The sequence below is a fragment of the Homarus americanus genome, unplaced genomic scaffold (assembly GCF_018991925.1).
Source record: "Homarus americanus isolate GMGI-L3 unplaced genomic scaffold, GMGI_Hamer_2.0 scaffold30108, whole genome shotgun sequence".
NCBI lineage: Eukaryota > Metazoa > Arthropoda > Malacostraca > Decapoda > Nephropidae > Homarus > Homarus americanus.
Window position 1 is genome coordinate 3,081,480 of NW_024748109.1, and position 18,081 is coordinate 3,099,560.

An 18,081-nucleotide genomic window follows, 5' to 3' on the forward strand; every position below is an offset into this window, starting at 1 on the left:
CGGTTCCAGGTTGGAGAGATTTCCAGGTATGGAGACAAGTATTTTCATCTCCAGAGTTTTTCCAGGTAATAGGGAAAAATTATTGTGACTAAACTATGCATCTCATACGGAAAGACACAGAGCTGTATTTATTCGTGCAAACTCCACTGTACACGTACAATATATTATAAATAAACTGTGCAGTACTGTAAATACATACTGTGCTCACCAGCAGATGCTGTCGTCTTGAGCTTGTGATACGGGCAGGCCAAATGGTAATACAGTACGATGATACAGAATGACCTGCTTTGTCATGTACCACCTCCTGCAGCAGGTTTTGCTAAGTGTCTCTCCTCTCCCTCCATGAAGGGGGGATTGTGCATGGTTCTAATAGGAATGTTCTTAGTGAAGCTCAAAATAAGAACCATAACTGAGAGTGAAGTTATGTGTAAAAGTTCATCGACAGGATTATGGGCTACCATAAGCAAAAGTGTAGTTGGTGTAATAATATTAAGGGTAATTTGTAAAACTGGTATTAGGAATAGATGGCAGTTGTGTTGTGATGGAGTGAGGATGGGGGTCGTGATAGCCCAGGGTTTTTCATAAAAAGCCGGGCCTTAACGGGGGCAACCCAGAACTAGCAGAATTATTACTTGTGAATGTGTAGTGCGTGATCAGTGTCATCCACCTGTAGGCCTCCTGAGTGGATATTGGTGATAGTTATTGGAGAGTAGGAGACTGTATAGCAGGTGGCGCTGGTGTTTGTATGTGTCACGTAGGCCATGGCTTGTAACCTGAGCAGTTCAAGGGTGGTAACGGTCCCGCTCGCCCAGTGCCGCCCCGCCCGGCCAATACACCACAACTTAAGTTAGGAACCCATGTGTATGTAGTGCGCATTGTGCGATACATATAAATCAAAATAATTAAAAACAAGTTGGATTGATTCCATGTATACGTATTGCATGATGCATAGTGTCTTGTGCATTGCGTATTCACCGCTTCCAAGGGCGGTGAACACGCATCACGCAAGTACCACGCCAGGGTTGTCGAGGGGTTTTCCTGTTGCATCCACGTGCTTTCATAGCGTCTGTTTTTGTATTTGAGTGTGTTTCTATGCCAAATTGTACTCGTCATCATTATGCCACATAATGTCATATCAGATGAAATTCTGGAGAAACTAACTGAACTGGTTAGAGAGCATCCAGCAATATATGATGCAAGTAGAAGAGATCACAAGGATGCGAGTCTGCTTACCAATATTTGAACAGTATGGCTGCAACATTAGATGTTGCTAATTTACTGGGAGTACAGAGTTGATTGGATTAATAATAACTGTTTTGTGCATATAGCATAATTAGTAAACACAAAACAAAATACTGTACATTGGAATCTCTCTATAAAGAGCTCTTAAAATAAATCCCTTTCATAAAGAACACAGTTTCATGTTCCCAAACACTTAGTTAAGTGGTTCCCCCTGAATTGTATGTACTAACCTACTGCACACAGAGTTCCACACCAGATGAATCTTTGCCGTGAAAAGAACTTTCACGCACCACGCATCACATTTGATGGACATATGGGAGCAGTGAATAAGCACCACACTCCACGCATATACATACACATGGGTTCCTAGCCTTACCCTCCCCCCTCCCCAAGCCACAACCATCTACCTCTCCCACTGCCCCCTCCCCTCCCCAACAGGTCGACATCATGGCTGGGAAATGTGTTTATCAGTGCTCAGGATGGAATCAGAAATGCACAACCTGTATTTGTGTGAGAAGTAGTGGGAAAAGGACCAGCTGTCAAAATCCCGACAGCAGACATCCATCACCTGATGACGACATGTCAGACAATAGGAGTGAACCCACTGGGTCGGAAAATACTGTTCATGAGGTGAATGACATACAGTCAACAAATTGGAAAAGCTTGTCGGGGGACGATGCGGAGAAGTGGGTCAAAGAAGCCTACTCAGAAGTGGTCAGGTGGCTGCCAGCTAACCTCTTTGAACCACCCAAGTGCGCAGCCACCAAAGAAATGATCTGGGAGATGACTTGCTTCATAATCAATTACACTCACGACACCCCACTGGTCCCATTAGCTTTTCAAATGCTGGCCATAATACCCAATCTATTCTGTCTGAGGACACACGCAAGGCCTACAGTAAGTGCAAAGAAAATGTGGTAGCAATGAATAGAAGACTGACAATGTGGCAGAAAGGGGCCCTTGATGATCTCCTGTATGAAGCAAGAACACTGCAGGAGAGACTAAAATTCAGAGGAGATGGAAAGCAAAACACTGAGGATGTTGCCAGAAAGTTTGGAAACAAGATGCGTGGGAAAAGTGTCCTCGGCGGTAAGATCTCTCACATAGGAATCTTCTGGCGGTGTTCTGCCAATAAACAGAGAGATATTACAACAACTGAAGGAAAAACATCCCCTTGCAAGTGAAGAGGAAGGCATCAGGTTCCACGGTGCCTATATCCCTCCAAACGCTGTCATATTCAAGAAAATAACAGGTGGGATGGTGTGGAAAAAGGCACTGAAAACAAAGGGAGGGACAGGCCCTTCAGGCCTGGATGCAGACGGATGGAGAGTCATCCTCAGCACTAACAAGTTTGGTGCCACAGCAAATGATCACTCCAATGTCACTGCCGCCCTTGCAAGAAAGCTAGCAACCTCGTGCTGCCTCCACCTCCATGCTCTGATGGTATGCCGCCTCATTCTCCTGGATAAAAATCAAGGATGTAAGCCTATAGGTGTGGGGGAAGTACTGAGACGGATCATTGGAAAATGCATAATGGAGGTGGTAAATGATGATGTCAGGACAGCTGCAGGAACCTGCCACTATGTGCTGGCCACCAGGATGGAGGGGAAGCTGGCACTCACACCATGAGAAAGATATTTGAGCAGAGTGATTGTGAGGCAGTACTCCTGGTTAACACTTCCAACGCATTCAACATAATCAATCGCAAGGCTACACTGCACAACATCAAGAGCAAGTGTCCAAGCTTTGCAATGTATGTTGAAAACAACTACAGGAACCCATCAGACCTCTATATAACAAGCTTCAAGGCCCTAAGAGGTGATACCACCATACAGTCAACTGAGGGAACAATGCAGGGGGACCCAGTCACCATGGCAATGTACACACTAGGCCTATCCATGCTCCAACATACAATAAAATATGAAACAACCGAGGTCAAGCAAGTGGCTTACGCTTATGACCTAACATGAGCAGGAAAAGTGAAGGCCATCAAAAAGTGGTGGGACCTGGTAACATCACGTGGTCCACAAATAGGGTACCATCCAAATGCCATTAAGTCCTTCCTCATTGTGAAGACAGAACACTATCAACGGGCAATGGAGGTGTTTGGCGGAAGTGAGGTAAAAATAACAAAGGACGGCCAAAGACATCAACAGTATGTGCGGTAATTGGCACAAAGGACTTCAAGACTGAGTACGTAATGGGAAAGGTAAATGAGTGGGTGAAAGAAATCCAAGCTGTCTGATATTGCTAAAACAGAACCACACGCGACTTTTGCGGCATTCACCCATGGAGTCGAGCATCGCTGGAATTACCTGATGCGCACTATCCCTGATATCGGACCCCTCCTCCACCCTCTGAAAGAAGCCATCAAGGTTGCTTTCATCCCAACATTAGTGAAAAACCCTTACTTAACCCCAGCAGAAGGTCACTCCTTGCACTACCACCGAGACTGGGAAGAATGGGATTGACTAATCCAGTGGAATTTGCCGCCACAGAACATAAAAAATCCGTCAATCTCACAGCAGACCTCACTGAGCACATAACAGCTCAGAATGCAGCAAGTCAGGTGGATACCAATGAATTAAACAAGATTCGACGGTAAATTATGGCAGAACACCCAAAGTGATAAACTGTAACAACTGTTGCAGCATTTGCCAGAAAACTTGAAAAAAAGTAGCTATAGTGCAAAAGATGGACGCCTTGAACTGGCAACAACGTTATCAATAAGGGCAAAAGGCTTCATCCTTAATAAACAAGAATTCACAGATGCCATTGCCCTAATGTATGGTAGGCTGGTAGAAGGTTTGCCCCATGTGTGTGTGTGTGTAATAATAATAATAATAATAATAATAATAATAATTAACGGTTTTTGAAAAAAATTCTGCAGCCTGAAGGCTGAAAATATACATTGGACATAAATGACTTATTACATACATTGGTGGTTTAACAAAAGCATTCATTAGAGAAAGGTAAAGGAACATACAGTGAACATACAGATTAATGTAGGTGTTGAACAGCAAACTCGTAGTGTAATAACTCCCTCCCAGATGGTGTTAGGAGGAACTCACGTGGTGTAGTAGTTCCCTCAGATGGTGTTGTGTGTGTGTGTGTGTGTGTGTGTGTGTGTTGTTATGGAAACTGAGCAATCAAGAAGGGAAATGTCTTAAGTTACTAAGTTACTTTACTTTAACTTTTACGGTACTTTTATTTTAATCTCAAAATTTAAATAATTTCTATCCCTGCGTGTGTCTAGGGGCTTTTTGGTTGAAATTATTTAGTTATAATACCTTGTAAAACTCATGCCCAATTACATAAATGACAATCTATTTGTATTGTGAACTTTTCTAGTTAGTTTTTACTGTAGGTTTAGTTATTATAGCATTACTTTGCTTAATTGAATAGTTGATCCCACACTCATTGTTGACATGACAGTACCCAACACAGTACAGGCATCCCCCGCGTTACGGAAGCCCGGGTTACGGAATTTCGCTCTTACAGAATTTGTAAATTATGACCAATAATTTCGCGTTACGGCCCGTAAATCCGCCCTTACGGAAATTGGGGTAAATTTTAACAAACACAAGGCCTCACACATGCCATTCAGACTGACAGACTTGACAAGTTTTACCAACCATAAAGACAGTTGAAGCTTTAAACATCACTCACAATGGATCTTGAATATTCCAACTGTAATCAGACATACCTAAGTTGCCTCAACAATTGCAACCCAAGTTGCAATATCAAATTCTGTGTCACCACTAAAAAATAATACAGTACAGTGGTCCCTCGGTTAACGAGCGCCTCGGTTAACGAGCTGCCTCCCATAAGATTCTTAAATTCGGTTAACGAGCAACCCCTCGGTTAACGAGTTTCTTACGAGCCGACCTCAACATGTTTTCGCTTGCACTGGCCGGTCAACCAGCTGTAGTATTAGTCCGCCAATACATAAATCGGCTCTAGGGCTTAAATTCCTTACTATTTTAGTATATATCAAGAAGTTTATACTATTCAATAACTTTAAAAGTTTAATATTCAATTTTTTAGTCATTTTAACAATTATTGAACATAATTGGAGGTAAAGTGACTAGTTTAATGCGCGGCATCCAGCCTCTTAACACAGCAAACAGGCGTAAGTCTCTCTCTGTTTTCACTGGAGGTAACATCTTGCTTGAGACTCTCTTCAACTAAATGCTTTTTTCTGTGTTTCCAAGCAAATTATTGGTCATTTTAAAATTTATTTTACATATTGACAATATATAGTGCAGTGTTATTTTAAAGAAAATATTCTTTATTTACAACAAGTTTAACTTTGAAAAACACGTGTTGACATTGTTTGAATCCAGCATGGGGCCTAAGAGATCAAGAAAAGCTATTTCAATCCAAACCAAGCAGGAAATCATAAAAAAACATGAACAAGGCATTAGAACAAATGTGCTTAGCAAAGAATATGGCATGTCGAAATCAACTGTGTCGACAATTCTTGCACAGAAAGACAAATTTAAAGAAGTGAAAGTGAGAGACAAATCTACAAGAGTGTTTAAAAGTAGATCCCTAATCGCAGAAACTGAGAGGTTACTTGTCATCTGGATTAGGGAAAAACAGATGAAAGGTGATTCAGTTTCTACTGAATTCATTTGTGAAAGAGCCAAGGAGATTTATGAACATTTAAAGGCAGATCAACCTGGTTCTTCAGGCACAGAATTTGAAGATTTTCGGGCCAGCAAAGGCTGGTTCGAAAAATTTAAGAAAAGAAGTGACATTTTCAGTGTTGCTAGGCATGGTGAAGCTGCTAGTGCTGATAAAGAAGGGGCAGCAAAGTTTTCAGATGAATTTAAAAAACTGATGGAAGAAGAAAATTATCTTCCACAGCAAGTGTTCAATGTGGACGAAACTGGGCTGTTCTGGAAAAAGATGCCCAAAAGAACATTCATCACCAAAGATGAAGCCTCTTTGCCTGGGCATAAACCCATGAAAGACCGTCTCACTCTATTGCTTGGTGCCAATGCTTCAGGGGATTTCCGACTGAAGCCTATGCTTGTCTACCACTCTGAAAACCCCAGGGTGTTCAAGCAACAGAAAGTGGTAAGAACAAAGCTTGGAGTTTATTGGAAGTCCAACTGTAAGGCATGGGTGACAAGACAGCTCTTTAATGAATGGGCTGTTGATGTGTTTTGCCCTTCTGTCAAGAGCTACCTAACCACCAATAAACTCCCTTTAAAGGCTCTTCTCCTCATGGATAATGCTCCTGGTCACGACCCTGACCTTGCCAGCAATTTGGAGTATCAATTTGACTTTGTGAAAGTGTTGTTTTTGCCTCCAAACACTACATTAATCATACAGCCAATGGACCAGAATGTGATCAGCAACTTCAAGAAGTTGTACATGAAGAAAATGTTTAGGAGGTGTCATCAGGCAACTTCCAATGATCCTGAACTAACACTGAAACAGTTCTGGAAGACTCAATTCAACATCCTGGAGGCTGTAAAATTGATTGTGTTATCATGGCAAGAAGTCTCCACTAGATCCCTCAATTCTTCATGGAAAGCACTGTGGCCATCAGTAGTCCATGATTTTGAGGGATTTGAGGAAGAAACAGAGTTGGACCAGGAGAATGTGTCCATTGGTCAGTCATCGGGCCTTGAAGTGGAGGAGGAGGATGTGGAAGAGCTTGTGATGTCTCATGAGGAGGAACTTACTCCTGATGACTTGAAGCAACTGGACGAGATGTTACAGGTAGAGGCTGACAGTGGTGAGGAGGAAATTGAAAGTGATGACCATATGTCAGCTAAACAGTTGAAAGATGTGATTTACTACTGGGAGAAGTTCAGGGAACTGGCTTCAAAGCACCCAGAAGTGGAAAAAACTGAACTAACTTTGTGTCATGTTGAGAACTCAGTGGTCTCCTTCTTTAAACATAAGTTAATGGTGAGGAGGACAGATGCCCCACAGACCACAATTGACACTTTCTTCAGTAAAAGGCAGAGGGAACAAGATGCTATCCCTCAGCCTTCCACTTCAAGGAGAGAGGATGTTCATGGTGGAGAATCTGTCAGTCCAGAGGTTCCTGACATTTTCATGGAAGGTGACTCACCTTCCAAGAAGCAGTAAAATGCTTCTCCTCCACCTCCACTTCCTTCTCTTCTCCCTTCTCCTCCTCCACCTCCCACTTCAAATGCACATCATCATCATCATCCAGGAGCCTTCTACATACACACCTCAAAGTAAGTGAACTTTTCTATCATTTTTGTTGAATTTAGGTAATTTTCGGTGAGCTGGAACCAATTACCCTAAAACCCATTGAAACAATGGTTTCGGTTAACGAGATTTTTGGTTAACGAACAACCTGCTGGAACAGATTGTGCTCGTTAACCAAGGGACCACTGTAGTCCCTGGTGCACTCTTAAGATTAAGAGAAAATGGACGACTCAGGCGGCCTTGAAGTGAGAGAAAACGGACTCCTATGACGGGGCACTCAAATAAACATACACATAGCTGTATAATGCAATATTATGCAATATTAACCCCTAAATTGGTGTTTTAAGAAGGTACTGTACTGTATGTGTTCATAAATGTTTATTTTCATTAATAAAACTGCTTGAATTACTTTTTTGGGGCCGAAAAAATTCCTTAGGAACGCATCTCCAGTTTTATAATGGAAGTCAATGGGAAAATAGGTTTCGCGTCACGGAATTTCACGATACGGTCAATTTTCCGGGAACGGAACCCTTCCGTAATGCGGGGGATGCCTGTATACAGCTGCTCCTCAACTTACAACGGGGTTAGGGACCCAAATCCAGGTTGTAAGTCGAAAATGCTTAAATAATACATAGAAAATCTAAAATGGGTGTCTCTTTTTCATCTCAGCACCAAAAAACTCTCACTTTTAAGCTTGCCAGCCATTTTAAAGTGAATTACAAACAAAAATTTTGTCAGTACACAGCGCAATCACTAACGCTGGGACTCGAAAATACGTAATTTGACAAAATTTTGGTACGACTGAGACGGTCATATGTCCGGGTGGTAGTAGGTCGAGTATGTCGCAAGTCGAGGAGTAGCTGTAAATAGTAGGACATGAAAAATATGCAAGTGATTTTTAAATAATACTCTTAAAATAATCAACACAAAAACATATATACAAGGGTGAAAAATAATGTACTCAGCTGTACTAATACACATCACAAATACAGTACAGTCAACCCTCGCTTTACGCGGTCCCACTTTACGCGTTTCCACGTTTACGCGGTACCCTGCCGAACACGGAATGCTCACTTTCCGCGGTGTGTGTACCCTTTTACATGGAGAGCGGCGCGAGCAGGGTGCGCACAAGGTCGCCCAGTCATCAAAACATTACCGAGTTCTTCACCCGCCACCCACCACAGCCGGCCCAAGTCAGTGATAGTGATAATGATAGTGAGGATATGGACTTATATGGACTTTGAGGAGCTTGACAAAGAGGCCCTGCAAGCCTCTGTGGTGGATAGTGATACAATTGATACAAGTGATACAGGTGAGGGCCAATAATCTGCCCTCTGCCTCGGAACCAACCCCCCATCCCCGTGTGCCCAGCCATCTTTTCTACTAATGTAAGTGTTAAAAAACCTAATATTATTGTTATTTCTCTTAATTATTAATTGCGTGTGCATACCATCATAAAATTAAGAAGTTATTTTTACTACAACGTAGGTATCGTGTCTGAAAAAGTGGAGTTTGGGGATCGGCCCGGTCTCTATTTCAATTAATCCCATATGTTATGTTGTTCACTTTACGCGTTTCTCACTTTACGCGGGCCGCCGTGGGTTCAATTGACCGCATAAAGTGAGGGTTCACTGTATATGTCGGCGTACAAGGCCACAGGGTGTATAAGACGACCCCGAAAATTTCCATTTAAAATGTCGGTTTTGAGCTATACTCGCTGTATAGGACTACCGCAAATCTGACACTTACCACTAGGAGCTTACTGCCCCAGTAGTCCTTTATCAACCATCCCACTGACCAGTGGAGTGATGCTGTTAAACACACTGCTAGCCAACACAGCTTTGGTTATTTAAAATAAGGCCAATCCACTTCAAGTAATGGCAAAATATTGTCAACTACCTACCATACTCTGCATCAAACGTTACCAGCTGGTGTAGTGTAAACACTAGTGACATCACTTAGGTGTCGGTTATTTTACTGGAACTAATGTCGGTGTCAAGTAAAATTTTACCATTTACTTGAAATAGATTTACTGATCTATTTGTTTATTAATTATAATATATTGTAATATATTAGAAATGTAGGCATAAAATACACTGTAGGTATTTTCTTTAATTTATAAACTTGCTTCGCGAGACGATCGGTAGGACTGGCTGTTTGTTTACTTAGGCGGCATTTGCAAATGGCGGGCGGTGCGCGATGATACCTACGTTTATTATGTTGTTATTTTACGGTATTTACGGGATGTTAGACAGGTTTATAATATTTTTTTATTAGTATTTTAATATACTGTACCAGTAATCTTATTTTTAATCCAGTTTCCCAAACCTAAGTTTCAGTAGAAAATAATTAGTGGTAGGACCGTGGGATTAAAATGAGTGTTTTACGATGTTCTCCATCACCACTGGTGACACACTAGATCACAGGATGTAGAGGTTCGGATTATATACCAGGCATTTAAGACGACCCCTAATTTTGGGCTGATTTTTTTAAGGCTCAAATTTTGTCTTATACTCCAACATATACGGTGGATGGCCAGTAGATTCCGCGGTGTACAGGTAGTGCCAGCAACAGTGGGTCACTCCATGACAGCCGACAAGGGGAACAGGAGCCGATGGTGATAAAACTGTTACTGCCGGTGACTTCTTGATCAGAGTAGACATCGCCTGTCCGAGATGGCGCCCCCAAAACCCAGCGAAGTTTTCTACCAATCAGGAGCCATCTCCTGTTTAGTGTTTTTACTAGTTGTCTGCTGGTAAATAGTGTTTTTGGGTCGTGTGGAGTAAGCAGTGCAGATAAAGGTGACAATGCAATGTATTTACAAAGAAGTGTCACCCTTCTATGTTACAGGCACATCTTATGACATGAACCACACCATACTGTAGTGTGTAAGAATGGGGGCTACATATGCATGAAGCATGACACAGTAATGGATCTCACAGCAAATTTACTGAAAGAAATCTAGCACGACATCATGGTGGAACCGCCCCTCCTTCTATTGGACAGTGAGAACCTCCGTCACAGGACTTCAAACACATTCAACGAAGCCCGTGTGGACGTCAGTCCTTGAGGATTCTGGACGCGAGGACAGTGAACCTTATTTGACATAAGGATTTTCAATCCCATGGCCGCATGTCACCATGACCTAGCTCTCGATGCTGCACACAAAAGGAACGAAAATGACAAGATCAGGGCATATGGGGAGATAATTTTGAATGTTGATCAGGGCAGCTTCACTCCTCTGGTGTTCACAACTTCTGGTGGGATGGAACCAAGTGCAAGCTGTTTCTCTGCCAGACTCGCGGAGGTGTTATCTGAACTGAAGCAGCAGCCCAGAAGTTAAGTTACAGCCAGGATGAGATGTCGACTGTCCTTCTCTCTGCTTAGGTCTGCATTGCTCTGCCTCAGGGGAACGAGATCATCGGCCCCAAAGCCGACAACGGTTACAGATATTGACTATGAGGCAACAGTCACTGAATGCTGCATAGATCTGCGGCTCAACTAACTCAACACAGCTAGGGTAGCTACTTTTGTATTAGGATATTTAATTTTAAGGTAATAAAATAGCAGCGAAGGTGTGGCTATTGGGGGAGGCTGGAGGCCACATTTAAAAAAATATAGATGGTAAATAGTGTTCCTGTGTATGATGCTGAAATTCTTAAGAGCTGCTTTAAGCTTAGCCATGCACTTAGGCAAAAAATACAGTTAGTGAAGTGAATTTTAATTTGCTCTTGAGTTAATGTATATTATTATCTTTATATACTACAGACACCCGGGCAATGGTTAGGTTACTGTAATGTATTATTGTATGAGGCAAGCATGGGATCAGTAGTCTTAAGAAAGTCGTAAAGGTAGGGCCTCTACTTTTGAAATGTTGATACATATTTTTTGCCCTCCACTCCCCCTCGCCCATCATTAGTCCAAAATGTTTCATATACTGTATATGTGTTTATGTACTGTACGTACTGTGTGCAGGGCCATCCATAGGGTAGGGCAACTGGTACAACTGCCCTGGGCCCAACAGTCATACTGTAGTTACCCTTACCTGTAGACAGGTCACTAAGGTCAGGTCAAAGGTACGGTTAAGCTAAACTCACCTTGCCACCCACCATCAGGACCAGCATTTTTCCTTTGGTCCAAAAATTCAGTCTGCCCATCTTTCATTTGGGCGACAAGAAATTGGTAAAAACAGTATAGGTGGCTACACATGGTTACAAGAAATTAGGAATAGTTTGAATGTTGTTTGGTCACATGATCTTAGTAAGATGTTACCAGGGCCACTCATTCCTCTCAAGCACTGGTTCAGCAATTTTACCATCAACATGGAAGGCCAAATTTAAAAAACAAATAGAAGAAAGAAGCGTTTAATATTCGATGGATTCACTTTAAAAGTCGATATAGTGTTGAAAAACAGTGATATAATGTGGAGGAGTAGAAAAAAGAAAGAAAAGAATCAAAACTAACTTAGAGTGTACAGTAGTCCCTCGGTTAACAAACATTTCGATTAACGAAATTTCAGTTAACGAATTACCTCCCATAAGGATCTTCAATTTGGTAAACGAACAAAATTCGATTAATGAAATCCTTACAACAAACACGTTTTGTTGTGAGCATCAGCTGATCAGCTGATGGGCTAATCTGCCAATTCAGTAATCTGTTCTATGTTTACATTCGTTTCCAGTGGAGTAAATATCAAGAAAGTTGTGCTCTTTAATGTGTGTGCATTTTTTATATTAAAATTAGTAGTCATTTTAAAATTTAGTAAACATATTGATAATATATACAGTACAGGGAACTAGTTTTTTGTGTGCCCATCAGCCGCTTGACCCACCCACCAGGCGTCAGTGTGGCTTTGTTTACAGTGGAGTGAACATCAATTTTGTTGGTGTCATGAATATTTTTGCATTTTTACATTAAAATTATTGGTCATTCAGAAATTTGGTTAACATATTGATAATATATAGCACAGTGCAGTGTTGATTTAAATAAAATAATCTTGAATTACACCTAGCGAACTTAAAATTTTATGGGGGAAATTACTGCATCAAGCATGGGTCCCCTGAAAAGTGATTTATCCTCCCTCCCCACTTCCTTCCCTTCTCCCTTCTCCTCCACCCTCACTTCTAATTCCCATCATCATCAACCAGGAACCTTCTACATACACACCTCAAAGTAAGTGTACTTTACTGCATATTTTTTTACTTTGTATGTACTTTTCTGTGAGCTGGAACCAATTACCCAATATCCCATTGAAACAATGGATTCGGTTAAAGAAAATTTTCGGTTAACGAAAGACTCTGTGGAACGAATTGTGTTCGTTAACCGAGGGACCACTGTACTGTACTGTACATGAAAAGATGTGCAAACTCAAACATATGTGCTAGGCCTTCAAAAATAATTAGAAAAAAAAATCAGAATTTCACCGAGAACCTGCTTGTGCCATAAGACCCAAAAAAAAAAAAAAAAATTTCCCTCGCTTTGTACAGAAAGAATAGAAGAGAATTTCTGGTACTGCCAAGGCTGTGTCCCATGTGCGAGAGTCCTGTGGTATCAAACGGCCACGCGAGTAAACGAGCTACCTTGGTGTAGTGGACAAACATACTGTACAGTATGTGCTTTCTTTGATGTGTCCCATGTTGATGTGAGAAGCATTTGCAAGCGACCAGGAAGTGGGAACTAGACTTGCGACCTGGAAGCAGCGATCAAATATTATGATCGTCTCTTCCTCAGTCACGTGAATCTTCGGATTCTACACCTAAACCAAAGAAGGCTATACTGGACTGTACTTTCATTTTCCACTGTTCACAACTTAATCTTGCCAAGAAACAGATCCTTGTGGATTATTAACGTAGCTGCAAAATGTTTATCTCACATTCTTTGCTGAAGAATGTGAAGCGGTGTTTATTCTAGAGGGTGCTGTGTTATTCCCAACTGTACATTCTTAAATTGCATATGACTTTGCTTTCAGACCCTGTGTCATTGATATTATAGAAAGGTGTAGCACACTTTACAATGTCAACAACAGTATTTATCTTCATTTCAATAGCTTTATTTAAAATTCCCCATTTACATGTACAAATTCCAAATGCACACTCTACATCACGCCTGGCACGTGACAATCTAAAATAAAAAATTCGTTCTTCCTTGCTCAAGAGCATTCCTAGGATAGGGTTTCAACAAATATACACAGAGTGGTTAAACTTCATCCTCAATCAGAATACAATCTGGTATACTGTACTCATGAATCTTCTTTAGATCCTTGGAGAGATGGTGAAATTCGTCTACTTCCATCCTCCTCTGATATACTGGATGTTTTTCCTTGGTTCCTCTGCAGGTACCACACGTTGAAAAGCATTGTTTTCTAAAAGCACCAGCAAACATCTCACTACATAGATGGCATGTTTACGCTGGCAAGACGCTGGCAGGTGGGACACAGGTTGCTTTGGAAAGTACTGTAGGTCACGCATCTACGCCCTGGTCGCTCGATGCCGTAGGATATTCACACATTGGACATACAGGCACCCCCGGGTTACTGAAACTCTGGTTACGGAAATTCGCTCTTACAGATTTTGTAAATTATGACCAATAAATTCGGGATACAGACAAAAAATTTACCCTTATGGAAGTTGGGTAAATTTTTAAGTTAAAATTTTTGTTTCAATACTATTATGAAAAAATTCACAGAAATTATACAATTTATTTTGTGTGGATTTCTTGGTGGTTGCTACAATGCTTTACAGGGCGAGGCAGGAGCCAGTAGTGCCCCTCCGTCTCCCTCCCAGTAACTCTGATTGCACCACCTTACCTCGCCACCTCGCCTAACGCAGCACTCAACATCGGTTGTGTTAAGTTAATTCAAATGTTTTGTATATTTATTATCGTATCATAAAATGATCAATGTATGTATTAAAAAAAATTATTTTATTCGTAAATGTGCTTGTATTATGTCCTTTTGCGGAAAATATTTCCTTGGGAATGTACAGCAGTATCTTCAATTATATAATGGAAGTCAATGGGAAAATTGGATTTGCGGAATTTCACGTTAGGGAAAAATTTTCAAGAACACTTACCTTCCGTAACCCGGGGATGCCTGTAGTCTAAGAGTCATCAAGATGTCCAGGAGTGTAGCAGGAAAAATAATGGTAATTTTTTTACTTATACAGTAAATGATGCACAAAAAGGATTATTTATGTTCTCCATTTTCAGCAATTTAGAATACCTATACAGTACAATGACGTGGAAAACATATTTCAGACTTTTTATTCTCCACTTACTTCTATGTAAACAAACTATATCAGTCAAGGTCATTTTCTCCCACATGAAGTGTATAATTGGCATAAATTAAGCAAATACTGTCACCCAAAGAAAGTGATTATTTTATCCAAAATGATTTTTTTTTTGCCCAAGTGAAATGCACCCACCACTACACCACCAGGAATAGTGACCAGCACAGTTATGCAATGCATTTGTTGACAGGTCAAAGGTAAGATTAAGCCATCCCATCTCACCACCCAGACTTGACACACCAATGCGTTTTGGCTGTGACCACCACCACCACAACAGTTGACGCTACGAACGGTGTTACCAACTCTGAAACTGAATTGCTGCCAGTAAGATTGTGTGCATGTAAATGAGTAAAAAAAATGAAGAAATTTACATTCATCTACCTGAAATTATGAGTTGCAAAATTAACCATAACATAGCATATATCTTACAGTTTGGCCTGGTAGGTAAAGGGCTAGGGGGATGTTGCTACAGTGATGACTCTAACTTGGAAACATCATCACCATCAATGTAAAAAGATGCAAACAAAAGGAAAATTACCATATTTTCTGGCCTATAAGCTGTACTTTTAGTAAAAAAAAAAATCAAAATTATCCAAAAAACAGCCTGCATGTGCCCATACCATATTACCGAATACCTGTACTGTTGGAAAAGAAATGGTCATTTTTAACATATTAGATATGTGTAGGATCACATGCAGTCCCCTAATGAATTGAAAAAATATACCGGTACTAATTCAATATTTGTTACTATAACATATACAAAACTTATATAAAATACTGAAAAACAAGAAAAAAATACAAAAAACCTAAGGAATATTATCATAGTAAGCCAAAAGGCTAAACCAAACTCCCAATTCCCTGTACAGGGGTCTTCATCATACCATACTATATGTTTTGTAAAGAAGAATTTTCCCCCATAACAATTAATGTAATTAGGGGTATCTGTACTGTACAGAATACACATATGTCTCATCATGTACAGTAATGCCCCTTGAAATCTAAGCAAATCAGCTTACCAACATGACGAAGAAACTGCATTAATAGACCGAATGCGAAAAAGACCTGGGTGTGTTTGTTGACAATGAACTGAAGTTCTCAGGCCATTGTGAGAAGAAGGTGAATCAAACAACTAAACTAGTAGGTCTTATATGAAGGTTGTAACGATCTTCAAGAATGAGGTGCTTCCCCGCCTGGAGTACTGTCACCCCGTCTGGTTCCCGAGATATGCTTGGGACTGTCAAATGATTGAAAATGTCTGAAGGAGGGTCACCAGACTGTTGCCTGCATTTCAGCACATCAGTTACCCAGAGAGATTAGAGCACCTGCAACTGCCTAGCTTATAGTACAGATGGGCAAGGAGTGGCCAAAATGAGATGTATAAACATCTTAGAGGGCACTACTCAGTCAAGTGTTTTTACCTAGTGTTAGCGGACACCCGCCCCACAAGGGGCCACAGCTCAAGGTTGAAGAAGCCAAAAGTCCAGAAAACTGTGAGGGCAAACTTTTTCGGAGTGAGAATTGTAAATTCTTGGAACAACCTGCCAGAATGTTGTGACAGCACAGAGTGTGAGCTCTTCAAAACCAGACTTAACCAACACTGGAGCAGGTTCAGATACATTCAGGAGCCAGTGCATGCCAATAGTGCGTAACAGAGACGTGACCGACCGCCCAAGTGGCTAACAATCAGTGGCGAAGAGGATCAAAGTAAAGTAATGAGGTTATTAAAATATACTGTACTGTATAGCATTTGATATGGAGATACATTCCTAACAACATTATTTGTTACCTTTGAGTGATACATGATGGCTTGATATGACTACTTGTTACACTTAGACAACTGATTATTGTACAAATACAGTACACAGAAACATATTTTATTATACACTGAAACATATTTTATTAAATGCTCACAAAAATACTACAGTATTACTTATTAAATGTTGGAGACAATTGTTGTGGTAAGCAACAACCATCTTGAACAGTTACAGCAGAGATGCAAAAGAGGAATACAGCATTGGCAACACTGCTAAGGAAGACCGATGATGATGGTCAGCTGTGTAAACAAGCAGCGGGAATTTAGTAAACGCATTAACTCGTCTGGGTTGGGTGTGGGAAATTTTCTGGGAAAAATTAAGTATTTTATAATAATACAGGTACACTATATGGTAGTAGTGAAGCAGATGGCTAGCACCAGCAGGAGTTACGTATTCGATTTTGTTCATTATTTCCATAGATGTTGTTTGTATGGTATTAAGTACCTGTAATAATAATGATACAACAATGTTTTATTTAAATCGTGCTTTTTTTTCCCTATCTATGATCATAAATCACCTGTAGTGGGAAGGGCATGAAGGATGAGGGAAAATGCAGGGTAAAACCACAGCAAAAACTGATCATATGACTTAAATCAAATCTCTTGTTTGTATGGTATTAAGTACCTGTAATAATAATGATACAACAATGTTTTATTTAAATCGTGCTTTTTTTTCCCTATCTATGATCATAAATCACCTGTAGTGGGAAGGGCATGAAGGATGAGGGAAAATGCAGGGTAAAACCACAGCAAAAACTGATCATATGACTTAAATCAAATCTCTATGTGCTTTGTACTGAAATTTAATTTTTACTGTAAATACAGTACCTGTATTCCGCCGAAACTTTTGGCCTGTCGACACCCTGTTGTCGTCTGATTGTAGACAAATAAATTCTGAATCTGAACCTGGTTTCGCCTAAATTTTCAATAAACAACAAAACGTCACTGGTATTTTACTACCATTATTATACGCTTCAGTAACTAGAGTCATGTGTCTATGACCTGCTCAAATCCCAAATACTGTACAAGTTTTTTCTTTAAGTGCAATCGGTTTTTAAACCTATTAAATTTATAAATGATGAGGATCATGCTGTTTGAATCAAAACCCGTATTGTGGGTTTTGATCCATTTCCATTGCCTTTCGAGTAGCATTGGATTAAGTTAACTGTGTGTTCGTATACTGTACTTACCGTACTGTTCTTCCTCGAGGAAGACTGAGGGAGAAGCCATGAGGAGAGCTCAGGCTCTCAATTGGCTCAGCCATGTCATTATTATTATTATTGTCCTCTCTGTATCTATTTTTCTGTCTAAATAAACTGTTTCAATATTAATACATATCAATATATTGCTTTTCAATGGCGTCCTTAACAGGTCCAAAAAGAAATAAAAGAAATAAAAGAAAATTACACCATGCCACTTCAAGATAGTTGCTTCCAATGGTACCAGATATCAAAGTAAGTTCTTTCTGCTTAATATGCCAGGGGGTCTGTGGGAGGCTAAGAAGTTACGTAAGGTTAGTTAGACTTCTTTGGTTAGGTTCGG